This window comes from Equus caballus, chromosome 23, assembly GCF_041296265.1.
Source record: "Equus caballus isolate H_3958 breed thoroughbred chromosome 23, TB-T2T, whole genome shotgun sequence".
NCBI classification, from domain to species: domain Eukaryota; kingdom Metazoa; phylum Chordata; class Mammalia; order Perissodactyla; family Equidae; genus Equus; species Equus caballus.
In genome coordinates, this window is record NC_091706.1 from 58,398,265 (window position 1) to 58,416,299 (window position 18,035).

An 18,035-nucleotide genomic window follows, 5' to 3' on the forward strand; every position below is an offset into this window, starting at 1 on the left:
CTTCAAAGACACGCATGATTTCAGAGCTTCAAAATGCCAAGGTTATTTCTGATCACAGAAATCCATACAAATAGACGCAGCCTACAGAATCTGTCACACCACTTTCACTCCCCATCACTTTCTAGCTCTTTAATGTCCGTTCAAGTTGCATTGTTTCATTTGCTTATTTATGTAGTCACCTGTGTGAACATTCTAGCATTAAAGAGTAAATATTCCAAAAATGAAAACATCGTTCACAACCTTGTACACTGCAGCAGCAGCAGCAATCAATCAATGCACAGGTGTTCACAGCAGAGACCCAGTTCACAGACTCAGCAACATCGCCATTTGGAAGAAGGCACTCAGTGGTGACCAAGAGTAGAAAGGATGGAAGGATAGGCAACGGTGGGGTTGATTTGGTTTAATTCACCACATACTCACATTCTGCTGAAGGACAGACTTTTAAAAAAATGTTTGCCCATCAAGGGACGAACGGATAAAGAAGTGGTACATATACACAATGGAATACTACTCAGCTATAAGAAATGATGAAATCCGGCCATTTGTAACAACATGGTTGGACTTTGAGGGTATTATGCTAAGCGAAATAAGTCAGAGGGAGAAAGTCAAATACCATATGATCTCATTCATAAGTAGAAGATACAAACAAACACACAGAGACAGAGACTGGATTGGTGGTTACCACAGTGGACAAGGGAGGGAGGAGGGTGAAAGGGGTGATTAGGCACATGTGTGTGATGGATTGTAATTAGTCTTTGGGCCGTGAACATGATGTAACCCACACAGGAATAGAAACATAACGATGTCCACCTGAAATTTATATAATGTTTTATAAACAAATGTTACCGCAATAAAAATAATAAAATAAAATTAAAATTAAAAATCAATACAAAAACAGAGAATAATGTTCTCTTACACAAAGGCCTTCCAGAGGCCAGAAGAGACTAACTTGGATTCTCAATAATGAGGAAGATGGCAATCTATAGTCCAATCCTAAATAGGGTTGATCCAATCTTAGCACAGTTTTAAAAATAAATAGTGAACCATAAAATTGTTATAAGATAAAAGTTCAGTTGGCCCATTTAATATCTATGAAAGACATCCTAATTATTTTATTAATTTTTTAAAAGGAAAAACACCTTCTCCAACTCAGTAACCACTTGCTCTATTATTTCCAGATCTTTGGACTAGCTAGCAAATATTTTTGTGGTTTAAAAAAAAAAGACATGATTTGAGAACATGATACCTAAGGCAGGTGAGGATAGGGGAATGGAGAGTGGGGAGGGAAGAACAGAGAGAGCTGATATACCAGCTGAAATAAAGAATTAAACCAGGTCAAAAGATGTATTTTGCTTTTTAAAGTACAGGTGGATATCAGCTGGTGTGATGTCACTCAGAACCTCCATCAGATATTGGGAGAAAGGTCAATGTCACTTGCCATTGCCTTCTTTTCTCTTTGAGACGGGGTATGCCAATTCTTTCTTGGAAAAGTCTCGCTTTAAAGGAAAAAATGTTCAAATTCAAGGAAGCTGGTTCCTGTAACTGTCAACAGACCTATTTACTCTTTGCTATGCTAAGTGAATTTGAGTCTCAGGGTCTGGGAAATTTTTATCCCTGGCACTATGGGAACTTCTGTGTGACATCTGGAAGAGATCTTTGAAAGGGGGTAGAGAGCACAAAATGGTCTAGAAGACTGGAAATCGTAAAATACTGTTCTAATTTTCAAAAGAGTGCTATTTTAAGCTGGGGGAGTGGGTAAAATGGATGCCAACCACAGGCAAGATTTAGAGGCCTATACCGGGTGGCTAAGAGCACAGCATCTGAGGGCTGCTGTGAGAATTCAAGTGTGTATATGTAAAACGTTTGGAACATTGTAGGTACTGAGTAATGTGGTTGTTGCTATTATTGTCATCATCATTTGAATCATATCATGATGCAAGTTTTAATAGAGAGTCAGATTCTTGAGAGACCAAACAGCCTCCTAGAACCTATCTTAGAATGCTTAAAATTCTACTCAACCTAATTATATGACAATAACATTTATTTATTTTAATTTTTCACAACGACCCTATGAGTTAGGTATTACCATTATCCCCATTTTACACTGAAGGATATTGAGACCCAGTGAGATTACAACTTTGCCCCAGGTCATAGAACCTGTAAGTAAAGAAGCTGACTCCAAAGGTCTCAACCCCAGTTTAGGACTGCCTCTTTAGACGTTGGGTCGTTCACAAAAAACAGAGGATCTTCTAGGGCATCTCTAAGGGGTTAGGGAAGGGGATGGGAGAACGCAGCCCTAGCCCTATGGACAGGGTCATGTGTCTCTCTCAAAGACTTAGATTTCTTGAACCTTTGTGGTCTGGAGTGAGGAGACACAGATTCAGGTCCTGGCAATGACTCTAACTGGCTATGTCTTTGGACAAGACATCCTTTACGAGCCTCAGTTTTGTCTTCTTTAAAGATTATGGTGCTTACTTGTCAAGGTTATTGTGACAATTAAAAGAGATATTGCCTGTGAAAGCACCTCATAAATGCAGAACCATTATACAGATATTGACACGGTGGCTGGTAAGAAAGGGAACTACAACTTTTGACACAAAACCAAGAAATGAAATGAGTAATGGAAAATGATTCGCTTCCATGCAAATGAGTGTTTATGAGTAACAGATGGGGGCGAGGGCGTGGCAATGGGAGCCCTGCACAGGGGGAGAGAAAGAAATCATACGCTTCCTTCCTGCTTAATTTGGATGAACTTCTAATTCCAGGCAAAAGGAAATAATATTAATCTAGGTGATCTGATAAAGAGTCAGTATTCCCCCCAACATCTGTAACCCACTTAATATTGTGAGGGAGCTCCAGTATTTTTGCACATCATAAACTCGAGTCCAATATTATCTCATGAATTCGGATATTCCAGGGGCAAATTACATCCCCCACAGCCTCCCACTAACCCCGCAAACACTTTTTAGAACGGAGTGCAAGTTTTTCATTTTAAATTTTAAAATGTTTTTCATTTAATATAACACTTTAGTTATAACTCAGCAATGATCTCTAAACTGATTAGAACATTATTCCTGTTATCAGAACATAGCGATATGGCTGGAGGGTTAACGCTGCATCCCCAGACACTCTCTAGAGAGAAAAGACAACCATCTACCTGGGAGCTTTCCAATGTGCCTAGGTGAAAAGAAAAACAAATAATTAATGATGCTATCCTCTCAACACTCCTGAACACGTCCACAACAACTAAAAAAGGGGACTGAAATAAAATGGAATCAAACTAGTAACTGTAAAGGATACAGCCACCTGGAGAACCAGAGGGAGCCCTACCCCTAGTCAGAAAGATGTGGGCTGGAGTCTAGACTCTGCCCGCAACGAGATACCCTCCTGGGCTGAATATTATCTCTTGGTACTTCAATTTCCTCTTCGGTTAAAGGAGGATATTAATACTAATATCACAGTGTATTTTAGGGATAAGTGAGATAACGTAAGTAGAGATGGGCACATGTCAGGTGTTATATTTATTAATCCAGATTTCTCAAATTATCAGGTTTTACGTGGCTTCACGACCAATAGGGATCCCAACCATAACCTGGTCTGTTCTTTGACTTATTCCCCATAAGACCTGAACACCTGACCCTCAAAATGTATAAAATCTTGCAAAGTTTTGGAGGAGAGCTCCATTTCTCCACTCCTGGTTTTTATTAGGAAGAATTTTCCCTTAAGTACACAACTGGCCTTGCTCTGACCTTTTACTAACGTTGCCTCAGGGGAAGCGGAGGGACTAATTTGTTTAATTAGTAAATTTGAGAAAATCAACTGGACAGGCTCAGCTGGCTCAGCCTTCCCTCCTGGGAGCTGCCTGCCCTAAGGGAGTGTGCCATTTGCTACTTCCCCTAGGAATGCAGGAAGCCTGCTGTCTCCAGTGCTATACGGGAAAAGATGGGTAAATACAGGGTTTAGTACTCCGCAGGCTCATTTCGCTAACAGACCTGGAGCTCTGTCCTCCAATCTGGCTTCTATAAGTAATAAAGCTGATGTCTGGTTTTTTTTTGGTTTTTCTGGTTTTTTTTTTAAAGATTTTTTAATTTTTTTCCTTTTCCCTCCCAAAGCCCCCCAGTACATAGTTGTATCTTCTTAGTTGTGGGTCCTTCTAGTTGTGGCATGTGGGATGCCGCCCCAGCGTGGCTCGATGAGCAGTACCATGTCCGCGCCCAGGATTTGAACCGACGAAACACTGGGCCGCCTGCAGCGGAGCGCTCGAACCCAACCACTCGGCCACGGGGCCGGCCCCTGATATCTGTTTTTTGCTGCTGTTGTTCCAGTCAACTTCTTCAGAAGTCACGTAGAGAAGAGGGGTATTAATTGTTCACTGGGGACCCTCTTGAAGACCCCAACATTAGGTTGTCCACATTGGCTCACCTATGTCAGCTAGCTGTTTTTTAGTAGACTAATGGTGACATCAATTCAAGGACAGCACCGTTTAAGACATAACTTATTCATCTGCAGAAGGTCTGTGTCTACTTCCAGCCATCCAGTCTTCTCAAGAGTCTTCTCAGACAAGAGAGACAACCAAGTCACTGGGAGCCTCTGTCCCAGTCACTGCCCAGCCACAGGCACAGAGAGTGAGAGCACCCCCTCATCTGTGAGGCGTTTGTAAACATTCCAAAGCAGTCAGTCAGTGAGCACTAGGCTTGACAGTCCCTGTAGGTGGCTACCGCCCAGGGCCATGATATCCCCAGTGTTCTCCACGGGGAATCTCAACACTTCCACCACGATAAGGCCTCTCCCTTGCCCAGCTTCACTTCCTCAAACTGCTCCCCGGGTTCACTTCAACTTCTGGTTAAGTATAAGGGAACGAGGTGGAGGAAGAAGGGAGGTAGGAGGAAGGCACGGCTAATCATCCCTGTCCTGTGACGCCCGCATCGCGCACGCAGCTCACTCTCACACTCAACATGGTGACCGCGCGCCCCCCTGGACTTCTGCACTCGCATGTCGGGTCCCTCCACCAGTCCGGGAGGGCCGGGATCGCACCCCACACCTCACTGCAGCACTCGCCCCTAACACAGGACCCAGCGCAATCGGGAACTCCATCATTTGATCTGTGCTGATCAAATACCACACAGATCAAGAGTTCCTCGTCCGGACGAGAGGGCCATGCTCCCGTAATCATGAGGAGAAAGCGTCCACCAGAGAAACTCTTCCAGAAGACGGAGATACTTCACGCAAAGACCCACAGCAGCCACTGGACACGTGGCTCCCCAGGCCAATCTAAACAGCTCACGTGTTTTCATTTTCCAGCATTCACGGAAAACTCAGCTCCTTTGGAAGCAAGCCCAGACTCAGAAGGTTTAAAAACTCATGGTAAGACCTTGTAAAGATCTTTGCATGGTCCTGCAAAGACCTCTACCTGTGTGCTTTGTTTAAAACATAAGTTTATGGGGCCGACCCTGTGGCCAAGTGGTTGGGTTTGCGCGCTCCGCTGCTGCGGCCCAGTGCCTGGCAGGTTCGGATCCTGGGCGCCGACATGGCACCGCTCCTCAGCCCATGGTGAGGTGGTGTCTCACGTGCCACAACCAGAAGGATCCACAACTAAAAGTATACAACTATGTACCAGGGAGCTTTGGGGAGAAAAAGGAAAACAAAAATCTTTAGGAAAAAAAAAAAGTTTAAAAGTATACCTCAAAGGAAAAATAATGGGGAAGAGAGAAGGTCAATCAGCTTGGGGGACTTTTTTCCCTAATATGAGAAGAAAATGTATCGTATCACCTCCGTTAGTGCAAACTCTCCTTCTGTGCTGTGACTTTGGTGTCCAGCCCTGGGCTTCTGCATATATGCATCCACCTCTGTACCCCTTCGCACGGGGACACGGCAGCTGGCCTCGTGGCTCATCTCCCCCAGTCATCCTGACCACCATGAAATTCATTCTCCTCAAGCCATCATCCTGCCACCCACCCGCTCTGTGTATGCTGGGGAGGCCTGAACGCAAGCTCTTTGCTAGTAGGATTTTATAGCAGGAACAACCCTCGAAAACAACTTAAAAAATTCAACTTCTTAACGAATTAAATACAAAAACAGAAACAAACACACTTAATGACCAGAGAAGTGGGGTGAGGCCCACAGTCAGGACAGACCGGAGCTGAGAGCAGCACCTCACCCTGGGCGCCACTGTTCTTTGCACCAACCAATGGATCTCTTCACCGCTTATGCAAACCTGACACCTAACTGTCCTTCAGAACTGTCCCCAACTTAACTCTTTCAACACTGCCACTCAAATCATATATACATTTTTTTAATCCCCCTGGCGGTTTTTAAGCCATTTTTTAAAATCAGCATAGCCCTTTTTTCCCCCTAATGAAGTCTTATGCAGGACCCAATTACATAAAAACAGATAAAAATTCTCCCTTTGTGGTTAAGCAGGGAGAAGCACTCTCACTCTTGGTGTACCCCTCCCAACAGCCACTGAGACCACCCCCCCCCCCCCCATCCCCGAGGACCTTCAGGGTTGGCTCTATCAATCGGACTACTCACTGGATCCCTAATGCCCACCGCACTTGTCAGTGCCTTAATCTCTGTGCCACCCACCTGCCATCATCTTTTAGCCTTCAAGGCCTGGACAGTTGCCGTTGCCTCCTAGCAGTCTCTCCCGACTACACCAGAAGGAAGTGACTCTTCTCTCTCCTTTACCCCAAAGCTCTGAATCTGGAACCCCTCCTCTGTACCAAAACAGTCTGAATCATTCGTTATCCTCATGCCTCACCCCCAACTTCTGGCTTGTCTATAATCATGGCTCACCCACCCATCTGTCAGCCCCTTCGGGGCCATCAAAGCAGGCTTCAAACACCAGCTGCCCCTCGGGGAAGGTTCAGCCCACCCCTTCGCCTCCTCTCCTGACCTCCCCTAATCTGGCCTTGTTTCTACTCATTCTTACTCCACTCCATTTTGAACCCTTGCTTTTCAACAAATATTTATGGGTCTGACCTGCTCTTCTTGAGTTCCACCCTCTTCCCCTGCACTGCCTCTCGTTTGTTCTTTTCTCCTCTGTCATTTTTCTCCTCTTGAGCTCTGGAGACTCCAGTGGAGGTGGGTGGCTGCTAAGAAGAAAGATACAACGCCTCCTCACTCTGAACCATCTGTCCACCGACTATCATGATCCCCGGGACACCCTCAGAAATGACCGGAAGACCCAACTCACCTGGATGCTATTAAAAATGCAGAGGCAGGTCATTGACTCCGACGCACTCCAACGTTTACTAACTCCCTGAGCTGGGCAGCTTTGCATACCAGGCCTGGCATATCCAGGGGTCCGTGGGCCAACAGTCATTTACCAAGGAGAGTGGGCAGGACAGAAATGTGGCCATTTGAAGAGCTAGATTTCCAGCAGTAAGAAAGACAGAAAAAATCCTTAGGGAGAAAGAGGACTAACCTGAGTCACGCTGGGGATGAAGAGTGTGACCCTTCCGCCAACTCGTCTACCAGCTACACCACCGACAGAGAGCCCGGTTCAACCACCAGCTCCTGCGTTCTGTGTCTGTGGCCCCTGGATTGTACAGACTGGTGGTTAAGTAAGTGAGTCTGATTCTGGCTCGCAGTCTATCATTTTCAGAGCTGTGGGCTCCTGAGCTTATTATATAACATCGCTAAACTTTAGTTTCATAATAAAATTATCTATCTCGTAGTGTTGCTATGCGAGTTAAATGATGTTATCCAAATAAAGCATTTGACCCAGCACCAGGCACAAGGTAAGTTTGTAATAGGTATTAGCTTTTTTTTTAATTGAGTTAATGATAGGTTACAATCTTGTGTGATTTCAGTTGTACATTAATGTTTGTCATTCGTGTTGTAGGTGCACCACTTCACCCTTTGTGCCCACCCCCCACCCCACCTTTCCCCTGGTAGCCACTAATCTGTTCTTTGTCCACATTTTTAAATTCCTCATATAAGTGGAGTCATACAGAGATTATCCTTCTCTAACTGGCTTATTTCACTTAACATAATTCCCTCGAGGTCCATCCATGTTGTTGCAAATGGGATGATTTTGTTCTGTTTTGCAGCTGAGTAGTATTCCATTGTATATATATACCACAACTTCTTTATCCATTCATCTGTTGATGGGCATGTAATAGGTATTAGCTTTTAATTCTTATCACTAACATCCTCACTTATGTGTGTGTGCCCCCTTCCGGACAGGGAACTCTGTGGGCTTTCTACTTTCTCCTCTTATAAAAACACTCTTTAAGATTACACCTTGAAGGATGGTGGTGGTGATGGAATAAGAAAGTAGGTAAAAAGAGGTGAGCGGTGGGTCTGGTACAGAGCAGTAACCATCAGCGATTCTTGAAAAGGCTGAGCTGCCTTGCCCGGTTCTGGGAGCCAGGAACGGCAGGAGCTCTCCCTGGTCAGTTCCTCCAGCCACTAGACAGAGAAGCCTTCCAGGAGGGCAGGAGTTGGTTTAAGAGGCTTCTCCAGGGAGCACTCAGGAAGCTGGCCGGAAAGCCTGTGTTCATTGGCCATTCATGCCTATTATTTTATGACGGGAATTTGAGCTCTCTCACAGCAGTGCCTGAGTCAAGGGGTACTTTCTTCATACCAAATATCTTAATTCTGATTTTCTTATGTAACCACAATGTGCAGACTTGCCAAAAGTGTTAAAAATAGAAGACAACCAAAAATCAGAGAGAAAAATCTTCTCAAAGTTTCTACATCAACTTGCATGGAAACAGTTACTCCACAAGAGCATGATGGCTGTTCATTTTTTCATTCACTGAGGGGAGTGGTTTTTGTTTTTCCTGTTTTATTCTTTGGGTAGTTTTATTTATTTTTCCCACACTATTCTTTAATGACAAGTGAGGGTGACCCCACTCTTCTTAAAAACAATAAAAGCTACAGGAAAAACAAAAAAGGTCCTTAAGAGCCTCCAAGGGCTGGGGAACTTCTGCCCGGAGCAGCGTTCTGCTCCAGCAAAGCCACGGAAAACAAGGGCCGGCGCGGCTGCGCGCTGAGCCAAACCCCCGCGGTGAGGACGCGCTTTATTTTGGGTCCAAGCACAGAAGCCACATCCACTGACTTCTTTTTCATTTAAGATTCTACATTCATCACTGTGTCTTGTTGAGAAAGCCTCCATTAGAGATTTCCTCTATTTGGTCTAAAACAGAAGAGGAAAAACAGAAACACAGTCATCATTCCTGAGAAAACGGCACCTGCCAGCAATAGACCAAAATAGGTATTTGCTACCATCTCCTACTCTCTCTTTGAACTGCACTTTATTCTGAAAAAAAAAAAAAAGTAGGCAACTCCCTGAGCTTAGATAGTGTTTGATTTTATATAATTGCCAGATGACTCAAATTCTTTCTGGAAAAAAGTGCTTTAGGAATCCATAAAAACTCTAATAACCACAAACATTTCTTCCACCAACTTTAGTCAATTAAAAAAGGTTCAGAGGCTTAGTATAGTTGAAAACTGAAAAATACAGAGTTCCACACAAGCAGGACTATCATATTAAAAAAAAAAGAAAAAGCATCTAAGAGCCCCTTTAGCACATCTCAATGCAGATCTTTACATAACTGATTAAGGTACAAAGCATTTGCAAAGATTTAAATTTTAAATCACACGATGGCTGTTCCCAGGCTCTAAAAATTGAAAGCGATTACACAAGGAGCTGGTCCTCACTTGGTCTCCCCTAATTTTCCCTAACCCAGCGTGACTTCTAGAAAAAGACAAAACCTGACAGACCAGGGCAGGATGGCCAAGGAGGCCTGACTTATTTCAACTTTGAAAGGCCACTGTACTCGGATTCTTAACTTCCGCAGGGAATGCAATCCACACGACTGGGCGGGCTGTCCTGAACCAAGCACACGTTTTTCTCATCGAGCGCTGTGATCTTGCGAAATGCGAGCACAACCTGCGCAGGCGTCCGTCCGGGGGAGGGGAGGGCGGGGTCGTGTTGGGACGCGGCGTCTCTCCAGGTTTGGGAAGCCTTGCTCACACAGGAAGGAGGCAGGCCCTTGGCCTTCAAGATGTCCAGTAAGGGCAGCTTTCCAAGCTGGCATCACAAGCAGAGATGGAACTGCTGCCCTGAGAGCTCGTCCCTAAACCGATCCACATCCAAAAGGGCCTCCGCGCTTCTGGGGGCAACACCAGGGGCCTGAAGGTGGAAAGGGGGGCAGAGTGCGGGGGAATTCCAGCCCCTTCTCCACCCAAGAGGCCAGCCACAAACAGGGAAAGTCCATGACGGACCCCATCAATTTGTTCCCTCCACATCATCAGAATTGTCGCACTCTCCCGGGCTGCGCACTCCACCCACCTTGCTCACGGGAGTAAGAGGGAAGAAAGCCCCCTGGCATTCATTTGGGAAGCTGCCGAGATAGTCTAAGCTTTTGATAACAGCCGCTTGGAACTCCAATTGTTTCATTTTTATAATAGTCTAGGTTTAGGATTTATTTAATTTTATAAAGCCGCCTCAAATTGTGTGGGAAGGAGATACAGTAATTCTGATGATAATTTGCATTTCCTCCAACCATATCCTACTAAACATAAGAGGGTTAAGTAAAGGCATTTCCTGACTAATGAAAAAATAACTGTACACCTCATTATTCCACGGCCTAGCAGAAACTCCCGAGGATTCAGAAGAAATGATTCAAGTGGAGTTTCCCCAGCCCTCATCAGCCCAACCTACCCGCCCCCCCCCCACCCCCCCGCCTCGCCCAAGCCAGCAAATGGGTGAAAACAATAACATTTATTTATGGTACAAGCCAGGTCAGCATACCCTACACTAGTTGCCATGATGACAGGGATGGCGTCTGCCTCCTGGTTAGAACCTTCTATCATTTCTGTTACAAGACACAGATATTTCCTGTTCTGGGAAATTTGGGAGGGGCAAGAAAAAGGAAGACAGGAAGGGAAGAGAGATTCCTGACAAAATTTGGCAAAGTCTCTTTGAGGATCTACAACCTCTCCCTGTCAGGCAACACAAAATAGTCCCATCAAAATGAACCTTGAAATCTGGAGAGAAGCTTTTGAAAAGAAATCTAGTGTTACATATGAAATTTTAAAACATGCATACCTTTTCCTTCAGCAAATCCACCTTTAACAATCAATCAACAGACAAACAGACTATTGGACTATTTGGACTATTGTGGACTACTGTGGCAGGAGACTTCCAAGATGGTCCCCAGTGATCTCTGCCTTCTGGTATCTATGGTCCTTGAATAATCCTCTCCACCTGAATGAGGGCTGGATGGGAGGACTGACTTCTAGCGAATAAAACACAGCAAAAGAGATGGGGAACACTTTGGAGATTAGGTTATAAAAGACTGTGACTTCTGTCTTGCTTGCTCACTTTGACCAAGCCAGCTTCCGTGTTGTGAGCTGTCCTTTGGGGAGGCCCACATGGCAAGGAAGTGAAGGTGGCTTCTAGGCAATAGCCAGTAAGAAATGAAGGCCCTCAGGCCAACAGTCCCCTGGGAACTGAATCCTGCCAACAACCACTGAGTGAGCTTACAAGCAGACCCTTCCCCAGTAGAACCTTGAGATGATGGCAGTCCCAGCCTATTACCTTGCTTACAGTCTTGTGAGAGATCCTGAACTAGAGAGCCCAGCTAAGCTGGGCTCCCATCCCAGAGCCACAGAAACTGTGAGATAATATGTGTTGCTGTTTTTAAGCCACTAAGTTTTAGGGTATTTTGTTATGCAGCAAGAGATAAATAACATCGCGATTTAAGCATCATTGTTTATAATCACACACAAAAAAGGGAACCAACCCAAAAGTCCATTCAGAGAGAGCCAGTTCAATCAAGAGTGGCACATTCATACAAGAAATACTGGGCAGCCCTCAAAATACAATGAGGTCAATATATCTGTATTGAAATGGAAAAAAGTCCATGAAAATGACTAAGCAAGTTGCAAAACAACGTGAAACTTCTAAAACATGGCAGATACCTAGATGTCCATTCCTGTAAACTCCAGACAAGCTCCTCACCCCCTTTCCATCTCAGAAAATAACAACTGTAGTTTCCTAGTGTTCTAGGCAAACAAACAAAAACAAAAAACAGAGACAGAAGAGAGATCATTCTTGACTCTCCTCTTTCCCTGTAACTGCTCATCCAATCCATCAGTAAATTATGTAATTTACCTTCAAATTGCCACCACATCCCACCCTCCTCACCCTGTCCACGGTGACTAATCTTGTCCGAATCCAGCACCCCTACTTGGGCAGCTGCAATGGACCTGACTTGTTGCCCTGCTTCCACTTCTGCTCTGCACTCTATTTCCAGACAATAGCCAGAGTGGTACTTAAAAAATATAACTGAAATCAGGCCACTCTCCTCTCTAAACCCTGTAAAGGGTTCCATCACACTCAGAATAAAAACCCAAGTTGCAATGTTGGTTCACAAAGCCATGATCTACAGATCTGGCCCCTGGATATTTCTTCCTCTACAACTCACCCTCTCACTTGTCTGCTCTACCCACATTGGCCTCCTGGATGTTTCTATGACACACCCAATTCACTATCATTTTAGGGCTGTATTAGTTTGCTAAGGCTGCCATAACAAAGGACCACAAACCAAGTCGCTTAAATAACAGAAGTGTATTGTCTCAGTTTTAGAGGCTACAAGTCTGAAATCAAGGTGTGGCCAGGGCCCTGCTCCTTTTGAAGGCGCTCAGGAAGGATGGGTTCCATGGTCCTCTCCTGGCTTCTGGTGGTTTGTTCGCAGTCTTGAGTGTTCCCTGGCTTGCACATGCATCATCCAAATTTCTGCCTTCATTCTCATGTGGTGGTCTTGCTGTGCGCATGTCTCTCTCCCAATTTCCCCTTTGGATGGGGATGCCAGTCTTAATGGATTAGGGGCTGACCCTACTCCAGTATGACCTCATCTTAACTCAACTAATTACATCTGCAATGACTCAATTTCCAAATTTGGTTACTTTCTGAGGTATGGGAGCTTAGGACTTCTACATATGAATTTGGAGGGGATATAATTTAACCCATAACAAAAGCCTTTGCAATCGCTGTTCCCTCTTCCTGGAAAGCTCATTACCCAGTGTGGTGGCCATGAGGATGTACCTCGCAGCCATCCAACTTACAAGGAGCATAACTGACCAAGAGCCACAGCTGTTGTGCTCTGAAATCCATATGTGCATGTGTGCCAAAGCCATGTTATCCACAAGCCACTCCTAATCAGTGACTGAGCATGGCAGGGATACAAAGACAAGTCTGTTCCCAGGGGATAAAAAATTCACCTGACCGGTGTCTTTGGCTCAAGGACTCCACAACAGCCTTGTCAAACTCTCTTAGAACAGCACAGTACTCTAGGGTGCTTCCACTTAACCTTCCTACCACCCCTCTCTTCTTCATCTGGGGTCAGACTTGCACTATAACCTGATGACTCTCCCAGGCTCCCACAGCCCCCTCCCCATTTTCCCTGCAGTCAGAGCAGAGCAGTCAAAAGGGCCCTGCACTTGGCTGAATGCTGTGCTGTAGTCAACTTGAAATTCTTAATATGTCAACGTTGAAAAAGGAAACCCACATTTTCATTTTGTACTGGACACTGCTCTTATTCACAAGGGTTGCCTTAATAAATCTCTTGCACTTGGGCCAGCCCAGTGGCATAGTGGTTAAGTTCACACGCTCTGCTTCTGCGGCACGGGGTTTGCTGGTTCAGATCCTGGGCACAGACCTACATACCACTCATCAGGCCATGCTGTGGTGGCATCCCACATAGAAGAACAAGAAGGACTTACAGCTACAATATACAACTATGTACTGGGGCTTTGGGGAGAAAAAAAAAGAGGAAGATTGGCAACAGATGTTAGCTCAGGGCCAGTCTTCCTCACCAAAAAGCATACCTTAAATAGATAGATAGACAGATAAATCTCTTGCATGGCTAATCCCATCTTGTTATCTGCTTCTTGGAGGACCCACCCTGACACCCCAGATATCAGCATGACTCTTCGCCACTTCATGTAAGCCTCTGGTCAAATGTCACCTCCTCAGAGAAGCTTCCTTTGCCATCCTAAGTAAAGCATACCCCACCCAACCCAGTCTTTCTCTCCCATCACCCTGCTTTAATTTTCTTCACAGCTCCATCTGATTTTACTGTTTACTTTTATTTATTGTTTGTTTTGTCTTTCCCTGGAGAATGTTAACTATACAGGGAGAAAGATTGTGTTTTGTTTATTGTTGTACCCCAGCACCTGTAACAAAGCCAGGTGCATGATAGGAAGTCAATAAATAGTTTGTGAATAAATTAGTTTATTAAAAAAAAAAGTCTACTGCACTCACCCAGATCCTCCTTCAGTTCCAAACATATGTAAAATATAACCCAGTGTGACGCTCTTAAGAATGTACTTCACAGACCTATACAATATAACTAACTGTGATTTTAATCAGAAATGAAGAGAGAATCAAGCCACAGCAGTAGGCATGAGAGCAAATACTGCAATCACCAGAGGTGGGCTGAACCTGGATACAGCTGCTTAGGGACCTAGGGCTCAGATTTTAATGCCCAGGTGAGGGCAAGTGATGTAGCCCGGGGCCCATGCAAGGTAGGAGACTGAACTGAGATAATGGCATACAGTCAGAATTCTTGAAAACCTCCTTCTACATGAAAATAGGACTAGAACTACCACTACTCCTGAGTAGGTCAGGGAAGAGGCAAGTAAATCTGTATTCTGCCCTAGTCTTAGGGTGAAAACAATGTATCTTATGAAAAAAGAAAACACCAAGTCTGTGCCATGCACAAGTGTGTTGCCCAAATTTACACTGTTTAGATTATGTAAGAATCCTGAGCTGATAAATCACCATAGAAATGTTCCTAGGGCCAGAGAAATCTCTGTAAGAGCAAACTCAAATTGTTCTGTAGAAATATCTTTATAACTCAGGACTCACAAGACTCCCTCAGAATAAACAATTGTTGCTGAACAAAACAGACAAAGCCAAACCAGTCAGAGGGAGAGGCCACATACACAATAAGCAGAAGAATCAGCACCTCAAGAACTGATGGTAACAGAATAATCTGATGGGTCTATAAACTATTTTTAAAGTATTTTTTAAATAAAAGAAGGATAAAAACTATAAGGAAAAACCAGCCTCCATGAAAAAAAGAAAATCCAGATTTGAAAAAAGAACTAAATAGAATTCTAAAGATGAAAAATACAATGTTAAGTTGCATACTAGATACAGATGAAAAGAGAGTTAGCATCATGGAAGATGGGTCTGAAGAAATTAATCATAATGTAGCAGAGATAGAAAAATGTGAAAGTTTATAAGACATGGAGAGTAGATTGAGAAAATAAAATATACATTTAATTGGAGTTCCAGAAGGAAGGAGTAGGAGATTGTGAGAGAGGCAATATTGAAATGATAATGGCTGAGAATTTTACAGAATTAAAGTAGTGCCTGCATTCTTTATTTGAAACATCACAGGGCCTAAGCAGGATTCATAAGAAACATACACCCTTGAACACATTGTGGTAAAGTGTGGAAGCCCAGAGCCAAAGAAAAAGTCGTGAAAGCAACCAGAGAGAAAAAGGTTACAAACCTAATAGCAATCAGATTAGCAGCAGACTTTTCACCAATGACATGGAGGCCAGAAGATAATGGAATAACATATTCAAAATGGTGAAAGAAAATAGCTAATATTCTTTTTTTTTTTTTTTTGAGGAAGATTAGCCCTGAGCTAACATCTGCTGCCAATCCTCCTCTTTTTGCTGAGGAAGCCTGGCCCTGAGCTAACATCCATGCCCATCTTCCTCTACTTTATATGTGGGATGCCTACCACAGCATGGCTTGCCAAGTGGTGCCATGTCTGCACCCAGGATCCGTACTGGTGAACCCAAGGCCACCGAAGCAGAACATGTGAACTTAACCACTGGACCACCGAGCTAATATTCTGTACCTAACTAAATTACTGCTCACAAATGGGGATGAAATAAAGTCACAGCCATACAAAAAAAAAGAAGAGACTATCCAATTCACAGACCCTCCCTGAAAAAATATTAATAAATAACAATATATTTCATATGAAGTAAATTAAACTAAGAACATAGTAAGATAAATAAACAATGATGAGCAAAGAAGATCATAAACATGATTGTGTATGTATAAACACCCGTACTGTTTAAAACATTTTTTAAAGATTAGGGAGGGAAGGAGTTATAAACAACTTGGAATAAAATACTAGATAGCAATAGTATGGAAAGGTGATTACCTTAATGTATTCTAAGGTCTTTGAGTTGTTTGGCAGGAAAATAACAATTTTAAATAATTAAAAAACTTTAAAGCTGAGCATCAATATTATAATTTTAGGGGAAATGAGAGTGGGGATGGGGAGAAGAAATGGAACGTATAACTTCCAAAGTAGTAGAGGGGAGGAAAAGGGAAAAAAGAACACTCTAATGAGAGACAAAAAAAAACTGAAATGAATTTGCCACCAGCAGAGCCACATTAAAGGAAATTTAAAGAATTTATTTCAGGCAAAAGGAAATTGACCACAGATGTAATACATATAAAAGGAGCTAGAAGAAGGAATTGCAATGATATATGAAGATATAAGATTCCATGATATAAGAATTAAGAAGACAGAAAGTGGCAAATACATAGGTAAATCAACATAAGCATTGACTCTATAAAAGAACAAAAGAAAGAATGCCTTGGGGGATTAAAAAAAAACTACCTAGACTTAAAATACACAAAAAGACTAGCATAGGAGTTGGGTGGCATAAATGGGAAGGGTGTTGTTCAGAGGAAGGTAAAGATATTGATCACTTTAGAATTTGGTAAGTTAAAGACATATGCTGTATGTATTTCTAGGTGAACCACTAAAAGAATCAAAAAAGACAGTATAACTTTCAGAGTGGTACAAAAGAAAAAGTGGAGTGAGACAACAAACCCAATGAACCAAAAAGAAGACAAGAAAGGAAAGAAGAAACAGAAATTGTGGGACAAATAGAAAGCACAAAAGACTCTGGCAGACATGAATTAAAATATATCAGTAATGATAACAAATATAAATGCGCCAAATGCTCCAGCTAGAAGATGGTAACAAACTCAAATGCTTTCTGGGGCAAGCCAGGCCACATAAATGAGTAAACAGCAGGTATAGGAAAGCAACAGGTCAAATAAGATGGTAACTGACATCTCCTCAGCATCAAGGAGACAATAGAGTATAGTGGGCCTTGGGGTAAACTAGTGAAAGAAGGCAGCTCTCACAGATTGTTGCCAAGTGGGAATACAAGCCCAGTGTCATGGATGTCAACTTTCAAACGAAGCTAGAAATTCAGAGTTTTGTTGGAAATCTGATTTTTAAACATGGGATTCTAATTTTTTAAAAAGCAAACACTGAAAAGAAAGGAAAAGAAATGCTATCAATCCAGTGGATGGAAGGAAAGGAGATAAAATGAAACAAACAGGCAAAAAGCATGGTAAATCAAATGCAAAAATAAAAACATAAAACAAAAGAAAAAAAAAACAAGCCTTGCAAACCCTTGCAACATGAATGGAAGTGATGGCTTACACTAAACACAACTGTGATCCACACCCTGTAATTTCCACTCTGCTCAACCTTATCATTTGGCTGAGAGACCCACCATTAAAGGATGGGAAAAACACTGAATAATCCAAACAGAAAGTACATGGAGCAGCAGTGGTCACTCAAAACTCAAAATAATGTCTGGATGTTTCTTCCATCTCTTCTGCTTACACTCAGTCTCCTCTGGGGCTTACTGGATACTTGGGCTTATCTAGCTGCTAATAAAAACAGTGACGTTAAAAGATGCCTGAAAGGATGGAGAGGAGGAAGCAGAGAAGGGAAAAGAAGAATCAACTCTATTCCCCTTATGTTACTCTGAGTCTGTTACTTGAGCCAGTTCTGGAATGTCAGTTCTTCCCATGGCCTGGGAGGTAGGGTCCCACATGGTCAGTGTGCCTCCCCAGGCCTTTCAGACCCGGCCTATCACAGCCCCCGCCTCCCCACCTTAGCTCCAGCTCATGCTCCTGCCAGGATGCCTTCACCTCCCCTTCCACACTTCAAACCAAA

General features: G+C 43.4%; 1 protein-coding gene across 3 annotated transcripts in view; it reads right to left on the minus strand.

Moving 5' to 3' along the window:
• MOB3B (MOB kinase activator 3B) overlaps positions 1 to 18,035 on the minus strand; it is a 184,960-nt gene that overhangs the window by 127,462 nt on the left and 39,463 nt on the right. Inside the window, exon 1 of one of the 3 annotated variants that reach the window (XM_070248934.1) lies at positions 7,427 to 7,588. The exons of the other annotated variants lie outside the window; for them this stretch is intronic. The gene's annotated coding sequence lies outside the window, so the exon portion shown is untranslated. Of the gene's footprint in view, positions 1 to 7,426; positions 7,589 to 18,035 lie in introns of those variants that run through there. 3 annotated transcript variants of the gene reach the window in all.